Below are 12,026 nucleotides of genomic sequence, written 5' to 3' on the forward strand. Positions count from 1 at the left end.
TCTCTGTTTCCACTGAATCCAGTGTTCTGCATGGTGTTCTGCATGAGCTTGGGCTACTGAAAAGGTATTAAGAGGGGAAAAGGCTCTTGCTTGATTCACTGACTGCCCTTCAGAACAAGGCGTGAAGTCCCCCTGTCACTGATGGTCGGGTCAAATGTTCTCCTAGGAAAAGAGAAGAAAGAATGTAAAAAGCCTTTACTTCTCATCAAGCTTATTAATTTGCTGTAATTATGTGTTTTAAAGTATGGAAGTAGTAAGAAAACCTACTTTGCGTGAATTATTGAGGAATTCACGTAGGAAGAGGAGACACAAGTGTTTGAAATACCTGGCTAGCGCTCTGTTGTCATCTGTTAATAATTCACATGGCCTGTTCATTTGTATTTTGTTGAGAAAAACAGAGTAGGCTTGAAATATAAAGAAGCTCTTAACTTCCTTTGTGAAGGAGTGGGAGTACAGGGTGTCCATTCAGTACAAAGAAAAGAATTTACTTGTGTGAAGTTTTCAGACTTGTTTAGTTTTCTTTTTGTAGGCAACTTCGCCAGTGGCACTGTGGGAAGGAAACTCTGTTTCTTATGTGGCTTTTACACTTGTGTTAGCTATTATTAGTTAAGTCATAACTGAGCTGCAAATTCCAGACCCAGACTTTTCCAGAATTTGGTGCCTGCTTTTGTAGAAAACCATTTGCTATACAATTACCACCAAATGAAATGGTGCATCAACGTCTTGTCTTAAACTGGGTTTTGTGGTCGATCACTGTATAGTGCTACTATAGAGACATAAAAATCCCTGGCAGTCAGCTGTGACAGACAAGTCTGATTCAATGTCACGTGAGTCTTCTCTGAAAGCTGCTGTTCAAGGAAACCTCTATCCATGGCTGCTGCCTGCTTTAGTAAAAAAAGGTTTGGCTTAAATATATTTAGTTTCTCTGAGAGTACTTGTGTTTCATAGATAGGATTAAAAGTAGAGAGGTAGAGAATATCTACAGTTTGCCAGCCTTCTAGATGAGGTGAGCAATGACAATTTTTGCACATCTTGGTGGTCTTGTTCACAGAGCATGCTTCTGTGCTAGGGCTTTATTTTGCCTTTGTTTTCAATCCCATTTCTATCCTAGGATGTGCAATGGTTTCTGAACTCTGTCACCCACAGCAAACTTTCTCTCCCAAAATGGGTATGGAACAAATTTTGAAAATATTAGGCTACTAAAATCTTGTTGGTAATGCCATAATTAGGACATTTGTTTGTTTCTGATTCTGTAAGAAGGCACAGGATTTACCTAAGAGATAAGTATGATTTACCTTAGTTCCGCACAAGTATTAGCGGAACTCTAAAGAATGGTAACATGAACACAGGTGATGTATACATCCACACCTACTCTAGATAGGATAGCAGTGCTTTTTATACATGGAACATGAAGTTTTAATAGCTCATGTGTGGAGACAGCCACTAATTGTCTAACCCAGTCATTTGTAGCAAAGGAACTCATTATCTTTGTTTTATAAGATTTATTTTGGAAAAGTTGAAATGCATGGTCTGACTGCCTGTCCCTATGGGTCAGGACTGAATTTCAGATTACCCCTCTGCTGCTTGAGCAGACTGGCTGCTATTGGAAATGCAACACTCAGCTAGGTGGAATTCTCATCTGTACCAACCTTGCCATGCCTGCATTAATTTTTCTTAATTACTAAACAACTTACATTTAATGAGTTGCAATTAATCAGTACCTTTTGCTTTGCTATACATATAAAATTATACTTTCAGTAAAATGTTTCATGAACTAATTAGAGATCTTGACCCAGTGTAGTTGAGAGACTTCTGTCCTCTAGTTTACTGGTTTCTTATTAAATTGTGAGATTAAAATCTTGTCTCCTTACTCCAGTGATGCAATCTCTTCATGTTCTTCTCCCGTGGCAGACTACATTTAATTCTTATTCTGGAATGCTGTTTCCCTAAATGATGAGTCTTCTTTAGCCTGCAGAGCAGAGACTCGTTCCATTTCACAATATAGCTTGAAGCAGGGATGACCAGCTGCTCTGTGACTACATTTGTCCCAGCTGACTACTCAGGTGCAGGAGGATAATGAGAGGCTGACTCTGTAGAAGGTGCTTGGGGCATCTTGAAGAACAGGTACAAACAAACCTTACCAGTCTGTTGGCATGGTCCAGGAGGGCAGGGCAGAGAAGCACAGCTATTCAGTGAGGCTAAGTCCTCAGAACTTACTACCTCTGGCATGGAGCCCATTCCAGCAAAAGACAGCAGAGCTGCCTTGGCAGCTGTGCCCATCAGTACCTTGAGGGGCTTACAGCTGCCTTGCTTTTCCCCACACTGGATCTTAAACAAAAACTAAAATGTTTTCAATAAAAAAAATGGAAAAAAAAAAAGAAAATAAACCCTCTTCTCCCTTCAATTTGGCCTCATTCTGCTAGAGGCCAAGTACTGCTGGTGATGACTGCATGAATTACCCAGGACTGAGGTCTCTGGAGCTGCTGCTTGGGTTCCTGCTGTGCTGTAAGTTCTGTGTTTCCATCACAGCTGCAAAGGGTGATGCTGTCTTTGGGAGAGTTTGTTTCATTGGAGGCTCTGAGGACTTTTCTATGGGCAGTTTTTGTGGCAGAGGTGTAAGTAAACAAACATTTGATGTTACAAGGAAGTAACACAGATTGCCTACTACTTCTTGTCGTCTTGTCCTTCTTTGAGATGGAATGTCCTGCACACATTTTCACAGCCATCCTTTCTTCCTCAGTCCTGGTTAAATTTCAGATCCTTTGATGAAGAGGTTTTTGGCCTCCTTTGTAGTGATGTCCAGTGCACATGGTGTCCATGCAGCCATGGGCTGCTCTAAGTGCTGCCAGGCTTAAACGCTTGCCAGCCAGTGGGGCTTGCAGCTATGTATCAGTTGCATGGATGTACGTGTTGCCAAGGCACCTCAAACAGGAACTGTTACAGGTAGATAACCTGTTCCAGCTTCTGTACAGTGTCCCCTTCCACTTCATTCTGAATGTTTTATTTAAATAAAATTGGGGAAAACACTTCCATCTGCTTTTGGAAGAACTTAGTAAAAATATTATTTTATTTTTAAAAGCAGTTCAAATAATTTTTGCTACAAAGTTGTGAAATCTCACTGCTCTCTTCTATTGTTTAAGTGATTATCCAGATGCTATCTGCATTGCCTCACCATTCCTGGAACTTTAGGATATAATGTGGGTGATGTCCTTAGTGGTTGGTTTACCAAAATGAAGTACACATATTTGAACACCTTTTAGTCACATGTTTGACTGTGGTTTCCAAACTGGCACCTTCAAAGTAAGTAGCAGCTGCCCTCCTTTTAGTGAATACGGATATATAATACCAGGTAGCTGTATGTATTCTTTCTACGTTCATCAGTGATCTCAATATATAAGTACATGATAAATTTAATGTACAGAAACAAAAAGATCTGTGCTCATCTTCACTTAGCATTTGTTAGAATGTTCATAAAACAATGAATTCTCAGATGGTACAGGAGATTAGTTGTCATTAGTTAATTTTCAGTTTACAGTCTGAAATACTTAAACCTCTTTGTGAGTCAGCCAGAGAAAACATATATGTACTATTAACTATTACTAAAACAGAATTGTATTTGCTCAGAAGTTTGGTTTTGGTTTGTTTTTTTTTTTTGCAAAAACATTATTAACAATCCATATCCAGGCATATATGTCATCTCTCTACTATCAGGTAGAGACATACCTGGTAAATCAAGCCAGACTGAAAACCAGATTTGGAGAGTCTCCTGTTTTGTTCTGCTGTAGTGTATTTGTGCATTTTACAGTTTGACTCCAAATAATTTACAGCAGAAAAGCAGGCAAAGGAAGAGGACAAAGTGGTGTTTCTCTTGCCGTTGAGACATACACTCTGGTGGAAAAATCCTGGAGAAAATATTGCTCTGCATTGGCCTTGCGATGTATTCCTGCCCCGCAACTGGTGACTGGCATTCTTTCACGTGGTGTGTAGGACTTAGTCTTAAAAAGTGAGGAAGATGGGACGAAGGGGTGGGAGAAGCCTAAGCTTAACTTGTACATTGTGCAGAGTTACAGTGCTGTCATTTCATACGTGGTTCTTTCCTCTGACTGTCCTGGGTGGGTGTTACTGTGCATATGGCTTTTGGGCTTTAGCTCAGCTGTTTAAAGAAGTATCAAGATTAGTACAGTCATTTGGAGCATCAGGATTTTTCTGAAAATGCAGTAGAAAACCTGGTATGGGTATCTGGGGATCTGATAGAGGGCCAACAGAGCACTGGAATGACTGTTCTCTTCATCTAGGACTTTTGGATATAAACATCAGTTTTCCCCTTCTGTATACCACAATAAAAAAGATGCCCACAACACAAAGCAACAACTGCTGTTGTTTCCACACTCGCACTTGACAAATCTTCCAGAAACAATTGTGTGAGAAAGGCTTGAAGAAATGCAGCCTGGATTTTCTTTGAGATGATTTGCAGTATCTCAGCTTCAGACAGCGTCAAGGAGAGACGTGGGCATCTCTTGAGGCTAGTTGGTCACACATAATGGCACCTGATTATTTTTATAAGCTTTTCTTTTGACTTGTTTATTATTTTTGTACTGTTACAATTCTTTCAACCTCCATGTGCTAATGTAATCCTGGGTGGTGCTTTACAAAAATGGAAAAATACTGTTTCAGCTACTGTGAACACTTGTAGTCCAGATAAATTAAGAATAGATACGAGGCAAGTTAAAAAAGATTAAAACTAGATGAGTACTCACCTATCTCCTCTGTCCCTACCCCTTTCCCACTTTTGCTCTGTGCAATTTCTTTTACAGTGATTGCTCTTGAGCCTTGAGTTTTGCAAGTGGAACAGAGGTATCAGGTGAAAGTGTGTTTATGTGAGGTGACAGGAAGCCTACAGTGTCAGAGAAGTGGTTATGGAAGGGAACCGGCCAGCATGGGCTTCCCCTGAATCTCATTGGGAACTTTGTTTAACTGGGCATGCAGGGTACCAATTCTTGTACCAGGCTGCTTGCAGGGATCCCAAATGTGCTTCAGCACCTGGGAAACGAGTGTTCAGAGCTGCTGAAATGGACTCCTGCTTCCACTCATGCTTGACAGCCAGACCGTGGCGTTAATCACTACTAGGAGCAGAGGTTCTGTTTCTTGCTCTTGTTGCTCTATGGGAACAGCTGGAGGGTACTTGCTCTGCCAGAAGGCACCCTGTACAAGTGATGCTGCATCAGGAATGATGCTGCATCAGGAGACTTTGTGCTTGGCTGGTTTCCTGGGCTTTTACAGCTGCTGTAGCCCCTCAGAGTATGACAGACGCAACTTGCACTCCCAGCATCCTTCCAAGCCTTACAAACTGCGTACTTGAATGGTTTTCATTCTAGGGTCCATGTTGATGTCATATCTTAGAGTCTACAATGCATTAATTTCCCTTGGTGGTAGTTATGTTTAACCATCTTTGCTAGCCCAGGAAACCTCATACTTTGCCTGGCCACCTGAGTCCCCTCCATTATGTTTCGTTCTGGGACATAGTAAATGGTAAATAAATTGCAGTCTGGGCAGATGATGGTGGAGAGAAAGTGCCGTCTCCTTGCTCAGTGAAGTTTAATTGTGTCCAACTTGCGTGGCTAAATTTGATGTATTTCACCAGTTTAGTGGCAGTAATGCTTTATGATCTTAGCACAGTGAGATGGTGTGTGATTAGCATGATCAGTCACATACTGGCCTGGCAAATCTTCGCCTGGAACTGAAACAGCATGAAAATAGGAAATAGGGTTTTTTCTCTTTGTTCCCACTGCCTAAAGGAAAGATGTTTTAAAAGAAAGTGTCTGGTTGTCCTAGTTCAGGGATAGAAAGAGTTTGTTCATTTGTGCAAAGGTTGTTTTATATTTGAATTATTTTAGATATTTTTTAAATGTTTAGGTTTATAAATGCTTGAGTATCATCCCTTTATGGCTGCTTCTCTTCTCCTTTTTAAATTTGCCTCTTCATGAGTAATCAGTTTTCTTCCATCATCATAAAGTAGACCGGATAGGGGGAGATATCACTTAACATCACGGTAGTAGCTTGCTTTTTCCATTTTCATAGTACAGATGATCTTATGAAGAACACTTTCTTGACATTTCTATTTGTACTGTTCATCCAGATACCTTACATGACTGACATTTGAAATAATACTGTTTCTACTTACCAGTGTTTTATGTTAATAAATATACTCAGTGTTAACCAAATATATTTGATGTCAAAATACATCTATTTTATGAAACAAATATTGTTAGTTTTGCAAAGATCAGAAGAATAATATTAAAAAGGGTTTTATTTCTTAGATATTTATAAGGTAGTCTAAGCTGTATAATTCCACCAGATTTCTCTGAGTTTTCCAATCAGTAAGTGTTTCAAGTGATACCTTGTTTCTCTGTTTTAATTCTGGAAAACAAAGGCAAACCACGATCGCCTCAGTTCTTCAGTTGCCTCCACACAGCAAGAGCTTCACTGAAAGTGTATGAATCCTATTGCTTTTGGTGTGTGTTCTGATTTTTTCTTTCTTTCTCAAAAAACAGCTTCAGGGAAATTATCTTCCTATTCTGTATATTTTATTAGGTTGATGATAAGATAAGGAATTTTAAGCTCCTTTTCTAAAGCAGATCTAGTGTTTAAGGCAGTTGCTGGAACTTCAACCTCAAGACTTACAGTCCTCTTCCCTTTAATAAATATGTCTTACGCACATCTTCTGTCAGTGCTTGGCCTGGGTGCTGAAGGCAACCCAGGTTGAGGGCTCCAGTGTGGGTGTGGAAAAGCTACGGTTCTACAAGTTCCCTGTCCTGTGTTTGACTCTGCTCTGTAAAAAGCTGTTTGAGATTTGCCTTTGTGGCTCAGTCTGTTGCCTCCTTGCCATATAGGGACAAGTGATGAATAAGTAGCAACTTAGTTAAGGTTTGTAAAATGCTTTGAAGTTTGAAATACTAATGTAATTAATGATTAATACTAATGAGCGATTTTACATTTTTGTCACCATGGTCTGTTTAACCACTCAAGAGTCTAGTTACTGAAATTCAGTAACTGAAAACAGTTAAATTTCAGCAAATACTGACATTTAACCACGATGTTGGTTAGGTGCTGGCTCAGATGGAGCTCTTCTCTTTATAGCAGCCAAGTCAATACTGAGATACCAATTTTATCCTTTAGATGATGGTAGTCTATGATACAAAAAATTAGCAATTTCAGAGAAAGGTGGAAGTGGCTGTCTGTCCTCGGTGCTCAGAAGGGAGATGCACTGCGGACTGAAATAGCAGCATGTCAGCTGTAAAAGCGCAGTAGGGTTCTGTTCTCTGTGCAGCACAGAGGTGAGGCTGTGTCACTGAAGGCGTGGAGGAGCAGGAGGAATTGTAAGCCATGAGCAAGTAGAGGAAAAACCTCTTCTGTCTTGCAGTGAAGATCTACCCAGGTCTGGCATGTTTTGGTATCTGTGGATCTGCAGCTGAGTCTCCTGCTTGCATGCCCAGGAGGCAGTGCCCCTGAACAGAATAGAGAATGGCTCAGTGTAGTGCCTGCTATTCCTGAGGAGGGGGATAACCTGGGTCTGTGTATGTAATGAAAACTGCTCAGACGGTGAAAAGCCAGGTGTTGGATATACAGGCATTCACAGACTCAGGCTAGCTGCCCTGAGTGTTATTCTGGCCACAACTGATGTTAATTTGTGCAAAGAGAATTTGTTTATCAGAAGGAGTAAGTGAACCTGGAGGAGTAGCTGAGGAAGGAGAGTGTGCAACAGAAGGGGGGAGGAGGAGTGAGGAGTTGAAGGTGTCCTCCTGCCCTGGCTCTGCAGAGCTTCAGGAGAAGAGGTGGCGCTTTGCAGGAGCACGGCATTTCCAGGCTTTGGAGGGGAACACAGCGCAGGTTGTTCACCCTCTGTGCTGCTGATTGATGTTATTTCCCGTGGCATTTTGGTGATAGGCCAGTCTGGGGAATGGGTGCCATGATTCCTTCTGACCACCTTGCCCAACAGAACAGGGTGCTTGAGATTTGGCTTTCTTCAGGAAAAAAACAAACAACCCTTCCCAGCTCCCTACTGCTCTCCACTGTGGTTTTCACCATGCAAGCATTCCCTTTGGTCTTTGCTTTTTTACCAAAATTAGCTGGAGAATTTCTAAATGCCATGGTTCATGCAGCTCTCTTCTTAAGAAATTGTTTTTCTTTACTTTGCTACCCAGCTTTAAACCTCAACAGTATGACTTTAATTCTCTGAAATCAAAGATGGTCGCAAGTGTTTTAGTTCTTTTAGACAAATTCAGCTTGAGTTCAGATTTTACTTGGCATGTAGGTCACTCAAATATGGGTTTTTTTGTGACTCGTTGAAAAATTTAGAGGTGGTTCTGAGATTTCAGCCCCCTAAATTTGGGGAGGGGAGATGGATTTACTCCCTCACGTTCGGCTTTGCCTTTATAAAATTTAATGAGGCAATTATTAAAATAGTGCTTCTACTGCAGTGGTTGGTAATTTGGTTTGAATAAGACCCCTTTTACTCTTGGCTTTTCTATATCATTTTATAATTCTCAGAACTCTGAAAGACAACACACAGGCATAAAGTAATGATGTCTGGGTTTTTTTTCCCCTCCGATTAAGTTATATGTAGAACTATGCCTGAACTTTTTTTAATTTATTTTTACTTCATATAACATATGTGGTAATTTTCCTTGTAATCCATGGAGCTGCTCTAACTCAAAAGGTATATTAATAGTTTCAAAAAAAAAAACCCTTAACAATCGAACATCCCTTATGACCAGGGACTAAGTAAGATCATAGAATGAAAATTTTTCTCTCTTCATTTCATCTGACCTATTTTAAATATTTCATCAGTTCATCTGAATTGCAAGGATGAAATTCATAATGTTTGTCATTGTAAAAGTACATTAAACTGAAACTGTACAAAAATTAAAAAAAAAAAAATTTGAAACCATTTTTTGACACTTGCCAGTCACAATGAATCCAAAATTTTTATCTGCTGTTTTTCTTTATCAATTGGTTATTATTGTTCTGAGTAGTGACACTGCTTTGAAAGCGCTCCATAAACTGCTAGCTTTAGTGCTTGCAGCTGCTGTATGTCACAGAATGTCTTTATTAGTTTCAGTTTGTGTTAGGCAGCAAAAACAGAACTACTGCATCTGATTTTGCACCATGACAAGAAATTTTTATCCAATAAGATTGCCCTTATGTGACATTCAGAAAAGACTTTGTTCTGTGTCAAAACACCTCAGCAATGTATTAGTTTGTCCTTTTCCTTATAAAAGAAGGAAAAAATTCTGAATCCCAATCCAAAATACATTGGATTGTACCTTCTTGCTTTCAGCCTTGATTTATTAGCACCTAGTGATTTATTAGCCACCCCCTTGCTCAGGTGCTAACCCCTGTCAGCTTCAGAAGCCTTTTCCATAGTATTACATAGACTTTTTTTTTTTTTTAATGTAGCCGTACCACTGTGCTGGCTTATAATTATTCTGTGATCAGCTGTTGTGGACAGATCTGTCTTCTCATCCATTTCTAGCTGATAGGGGTCAAATTATTAGAGGAATGTGTGAGCAGTATGCCTTAAATGAATGAGTTTGTACATAATACTTCAACATTGCCTCTCATTTTTGTTATCCCAGACTTCCAGATATCCAGTCTTTCTGGGATGGTACTCTGACTCTCCTTTAAGTTCAAGATACTTCTCAACATTATCTTATTGATAGATGTCAGGAGCACGCTGTTAGCGCTTGTGCCTTATCACTGAAGAGGTTTGGTGTACGAGTTTCATACTCCCTTCTTGAAAATTAACATTTCATATGGTAATCCAGTGCTTTCTGTGAGGATGAAATGCTTCTTCTCTCACCAGTGAAAAAATGGGAAGTGATATGATCCAAAAGGGTTGACTGGTGCAATACAGGACTTGGGGCTGGAGGGGCAGAAAAAGCAGTTCCCATAACACAATCCCCTGCAGAAATGATCTTAGTAATAGAGATTTGAGTGCAGGATCTTAGTCTGCCAAGAGCTTGTGCCAGCCTTGAGGAGGCACAAATGACCGCCAGCAGCTGGGGAGGGGCAGCAGGGAGGTGTTTGGCCAGTTTGAGTTGTATTCCTTGGACTTTGCACTGCTCTGCAGGAGGGCCTCAGGCAAGTTGCTTTGCCTTTGGGAGGTTTATCCTCCCATCTGTAGCTTGGCCAGTAGTTCAGGTTATAAATGCTTTCAAGCAGGAATTGTCTCATGTAAGAAATGAACCTTCTGAGAGAATCCCATGTTTTACAATTATTTTAAATTTTTTTTTTTTTTTTCTCTGAGAAGGAAATGAGTCAACATCTCTTTACTGTGTTGATCTCAAGTGTTTAATGCCAATCTGGAAACCTCAGACAGAACACAGCATACCAAAAGGGTCTTCCATCACAAATAACTTGAGTTAATAAGTATTGCCCTAGTAAAATAAAACTTTCTCCCTTCTGTTACATAATGGATGAATGTTTGTGGTGAATCAGAAGCTATTGTGGTCTCTTCCTTTCTAAAAGTCTCACATGCATCGCTGAGCCCAGAGCTATTATAAGCAAGTTTTATCTTATCCCATATGTTCTGCAATGCAGCCCAGTACCTTAGTAACATTTATTGCATTTACTTAACCCTTTCACAAGTGTCCTTATATGTGTGATCTCCGCTAGCTGCTATCACTGTGCTCAAGATGCATATCCCAAGTTGTTTTAAACCCCCTGACTACTCACTGTGTGACCTGTACGTGGGGCTTCCCCCCTGAAAGCTGGGAAAAAAGAAGGAAGCTCCCTGCCTGCAGTAAGGTGCTGAAGTTTGTACTGACTTTGTCATACCGCCTTCCCTGCTGGGAATCCCCGCTATCCCCAGCCTACCCCACACATTCCCAGAGTGACCTGCCAGCTCTAGGTCTGGCAGTGTTTTTCAGAGAGCAGTGTCTTCCCCATCCCAAAGGTGCTTCCCAAGGTGGGCAGCAGCATGGATTAGGGAGGAAATGAAGGGTTGGGTGAGGAACACCAGGCTTTCCGACCTCTAGTACCACTCACAGTGTTACTTAATAACAGGCCCAGAAATATGAAGACTGGCTGGGAAGGCTTTAATTTATAGATGGGAAAAAGGGGAAGACAGGAGCTCAAAATGGAAGGGAGGTGAGACTCTAGCAAGAGTAACCAAGACCAAAGAAGTGGATAGAAGCAGTGTTTACTTGGTTTTGGTTCTTCTGTTTACCATCATTTGAAGACTTCAAAACTATTCTTTACTCCTTCTCTCCATTAGTATCTCTTCCTTGCTGCTAAAGACCACTGTGCCAGTCTTCCTGCAGCAGAAGTTAAGTCCCTTTGCCTTGAAATAAGTAAAATAAGGTTTTACTTTCCCTATTACTTCCTTGTGTCAAGACAAGCGTTGAAATACCTCTTTTCTTGCTCTGGATGATAAGGTATTATATGGTGTTTGAACATTAATAGACTCTATTATGCTGATTCATATGTGTTTCCTAACAGCTGACTATCTCAGCTAGTTATGGTTTCTTTGGAAGATACAGCCTTTGGCAGGAAGAAAAATCACAAAATGGGTGGTAATTTGTGAAAATGTTTTTGCTTTTGCAGGTGGCAAGGGTAAATAGACGTTTCTGGAAAGTAAGATTGGTTCTTGCTGTGTTATGGATACTTTAGGTAGTATTACTAGTTTATATCAGGTAATCCAAGAATACCTCATCTTTTCTGTGGGACACGGTTTGCAAGAAATAGTATCTCTTATAAGATCACTTGATACTCTTGGAAGAACAGGCAAGCATTGGCATGCTATTTTTCCTTTGCTTTGCCTAGGTGTTTCATGAGACTATTTGTCGCCTTTGATCCATCTCCATTTTATTTCGTTTAATGTTTCTCAGATATTGATATAATCTCTTGTCATATTATCTCATCTTTATCAGCGTGGGACTTTTGCAAACTGTCTACTTTACGAGTGTTACATGCTATCACTAAATACACAGGTGAACTCATTGCTGGGAAGTTATATTATTGAATCT

The 12,026-nt window shown here is 40.3% G+C and overlaps 1 protein-coding gene across 11 annotated transcripts in view; it reads left to right on the forward strand.

The window, feature by feature from the left end:
* The window catches only part of KIAA1211 (KIAA1211 ortholog), a 134,898-nt gene that overhangs the window by 72,316 nt on the left and 50,556 nt on the right, over positions 1-12,026 (forward strand). The window lies entirely within an intron of this gene.

Source organism: Athene cunicularia (genome assembly GCF_003259725.1).
Source record: "Athene cunicularia isolate RWA chromosome 4 unlocalized genomic scaffold, athCun1 chr4_part1, whole genome shotgun sequence".
NCBI classification, from domain to species: domain Eukaryota; kingdom Metazoa; phylum Chordata; class Aves; order Strigiformes; family Strigidae; genus Athene; species Athene cunicularia.